Genomic DNA, 3,678 nt, shown 5'->3' on the forward strand with positions numbered 1-3,678 from the left:
CTAGGCCTGGTGATAAGATTCCCTGTTGGCATCGCTATGCTGTTCAGAAGAGGCTTGGCGTCAGCAGAGCTCTTTCATGTCCAACTGATAGAGCCTATGTTTATTTAGATTCAGTCACAGTGAATGTATTTCAACAATTGCGTATTATGCCCCTGCCCTGATTGAGAGATCAATTGATGTCCTCTCCTACCCTCCCCCAGGCCCATTCCAGGACTTCCAAAGAATTTAGGAGTTGTGAATTCATGCTTTGGGATAGATTAATAGAAAAAAAGGGGAAAAAATGCCCAAGCAGCACAATGACGACAAAACCAAGACCTAAGGTCCACAAAATACATAGAGTTGATATGCTTTTCTAGCTCCCACCATCCTTGCTCCAGTTTCATCCTATTCCACTTGTTTTTGTTTCCCTTTGTTTAATTTTTCAAGCTAGACCCTTTGTTTTTCTGATGATGGTTCATCTGGATGGAACTGCAATGTTAACCTCTCCCACCTGATGGATCATTTCCTGCATTGCAAAACAATCTGGTGAACACTCCTTCCTCTGGCTGAGCCAAAACCTTTCATAATTTTTCAGTCTTTCACAAGGGGATCCAGCTCAGAAGCTGCAGTGACTCAAAAGAGGATGGATGGTTCCTTTGATTTTTTCCCTTCTATTAATTTTGATATGCATGTTCTGAGCTTTATTGGGAACTATTAGATCTTACTGAATCCAGAAGTCATGGATGATGTATGTCTTCATGGCCATCCACTTCCAGGGAGATTTTTCTGAAAGACTGCAAAAGGTGACAGTGGATTTGCTTTGCTCCCCCATCTGTTTATAATTAGATCTCATGAGCCCCCATCATATTGAATGAGCCTAGCTTATAAAGTGCTCAGAAATTCTCAAAGACCATTCATCCCCTGCACAAAGTCTCCTCATGGCTGGCAGATTTGCAGCAAGAAAAGCAGTTATTCTACATGATAAGGTAACTAGCATCCTCCCAGTTTTGTGAAAAAGTTGTCCCTCAACTCCCAGTTTCCCTGTGTGTATTAGAATCTTTGCTTCTAATTATAAACAGCCCCTTTCTTTGCTTTGGAAAAAGCCAGACATGTTTTAGTAGTAGGACGAAGATCATGACCTTCTGGGACTGTGGCAATGTTGCACAGGTGTATATATATTTCCCAAGTTTTCAGAGTGATAACGTAAATGTGTGCATTTGATTTTAGGTCAATTATGCCTCTATAAAACTGGTAAACAAAACAAAACCTAGGTCCAACCCCCACCCCTGCCCCAATCTAAGAGTTTTTTCTAGTGCCTCATATTGTAAATTTGGTTTAAGTTAGGAAAAACGAAAACAAGAACAAGAAGTCTCTCTGGCTCCTTTGGAAATTTTATTAGGAGTGATACCCTTGAAGCTGAGGCGTTGTTCCTCTTACTCTGCACTGCTTAGGGGCAGAGACTGACCTGTAATGAGGGAGAACGAGGCCCAAGGACCACTGGAGCAAAGGTGGATGACAGGGACAGAGAAGCGGCGGACAGCAGGTGATAACCTCTAGTCCTCGGAGTTTTTCAGCTCTACTCACCCGATCTTTAATAGTTATGTCTACCAAGAACTGGTACACTCAAAGAACGTTCTTTTTCTTTTCTTTCTTTTTTTGTTTTTCTGTATGGGGGATAAATCCAGAGCCTCATTCATGGGAGACAAGCTCTCTGCCATCAAGCTGTTTTCCCTTTTGAGAACTATCGAAATCACCCAAACATGGACATTTACCCAGGAAGTCCCAGCTGCCTGGGAGGCAGAGACAGGAGGATCATTAGTTTGAGACCAGCCTGAGCTACATAGGGAATTCCTAGCTCAAAAAAGCAAAATTAAAAACAGATTAAAATCTTATTTCTTCCAAATTTACTTTTAATACTAAGCCTTAAAAACATAAGATTTTGAGGGAAAGAGACTGTGATCATTTAAATACTCTGGGAGAATTTTGTGTCATTTATTTTTAAGTGAGTCTTACTGCAGGAATGTAGTGTCACTATGGAGAATGGTAGGAATAAGAAAACGGACTTTGTTCTTTTTTTTTAAAAAGTCTTTGCAGCTTATTAGTGCTCTCCTTAGAAATTCGCAGCACCACAGCAGATCAAGTCAGGACAGACTCTTTCTTCCTGCTGCTGTTCACCAGCATGGAACTCACTTTTTGCCAATGCCAACTTTGGCCTTTGCAGTTCCCTTGACCTTTTCTATTCTGGTCTTAGGTCCCTCTCACGTTTTCTTGAGATCTTTTTCTCTACATGCAAACAAGTCTGTGTTGGGGCTCATTTTTCTTTGCATAATCCAAGGAATCATCCGAACACAAAGATGACACTGGGCATGTTCTTGTCCATTTTGGTTAGATTTTCCTGAATTTCTGTCTTTGGTATGGCTGCCTTCCCAAGGTAAAGAACAATAACAGTTTGTTTCCTCTGAATCTGTCAGTTGGTCATGAACTTCCTGGTAGGGATAGTTTTCACTGCATTGTTCATGACTGGGTTGATAGAACTCATGGAGCAGAAATATGAACTGGAGACTGGATAACACTCCCCTGGACTTTGGATAAAAATAGATTCTTGGTGCTGCAGAGATAGCTCAGCAGTTAAGAGCATGGCTGCTCTAGCAGAGGACCTGGGTTCAATTCCCAGCACCCACACGGCAACTAACAACCATCCATAACTCCAGTTCCAGGGAATCCAACACCCTCTTCTGACCTCTGTGTGTACTGTGCAACATAGGTGCACTTATATACATGCAGGCAATACACTCATACACACAAAATAAAAATAATAAAATATTTAAAAAAATAGATTATGTAGATGTCCCCCTTTGACAACAAATTAAGCAAGATTAGCAAAAGTTGGGCAACATTTCAGAATTTTGGATTTAAACCAGAATGCAAAATTTGTCCCAACCAAATGAATTTCAAAGACAGAAAAGTTTCCATAGAACACTATTCACCTCTCCTGGTCCCAAAGAATATGGCTGCTTTTGTCTTCAAATACCTGTAAGTTCATCATTAGGAGGAAACTGCATTCCCTATTCTGCTGGTTTTCCTTTTAAAGAAAAATTCTTTGACAGTCAATAATTGCATCCCTGCATCTTGAGAGTAATTTTTTGGTGATCAAATGCATAAATTTGAGCCAGATGCTCAGAGAGCCAAACCTGGCCACATCATCAATTGTGCCTTTACCTCCCTCCTTACCCTGTTTCTTTGGTCCTTATTTTCTTCCTCTGTGAAATGGGAATGATAATAGTGGGATTGAAGGTGAAAATCTACTTGTACCTCTTAATCTGATAGCTGGGTCATAGCATGTGCTCCATTGTGGGCAACAGTGGTCCTAAGGGTGGGGTTATCCTGAAAGAGCATTGGAAAAACAGCAGGGAGCCCCAGTGCTCAGCTTATTCTACAAACTCTGTCCAGGTGAGCTTGACCAAACATACTTGATTTTTTTTCTTACCTGGTAAATGGCAACACCAATGCCATATTATGCTTCATTCCCAATAGTGGCAAACCTCTGGCTTTAAATGAGGAAACAGAAATGAAAGAGATTTAGAAAGAGTGGGTTTTTATAAATAATCACTACTCTTGGAAAAATAGTTTATTCATTCAACAAATATTTATGAAGTACTTACCAGGTGCAAGGAGAAAAGCACAGCTTTATCTTCAAGC

The 3,678-nt window shown here is 40.6% G+C and overlaps 1 pseudogene; it reads right to left on the reverse strand.

The window, feature by feature from the left end:
- Positions 1-2,165: 2,165 nt before the first annotated feature.
- On the reverse strand, positions 2,166-2,497 carry LOC115070412 (annotated as a pseudogene).
- Positions 2,498-3,678: the final 1,181 nt, after the last annotated feature.

This window comes from Nannospalax galili, unplaced genomic scaffold (genome assembly GCF_000622305.1).
Source record: "Nannospalax galili isolate Female #2095 unplaced genomic scaffold, S.galili_v1.0 scaffold433, whole genome shotgun sequence".
In the NCBI taxonomy this organism is placed as follows: domain Eukaryota; kingdom Metazoa; phylum Chordata; class Mammalia; order Rodentia; family Spalacidae; genus Nannospalax; species Nannospalax galili.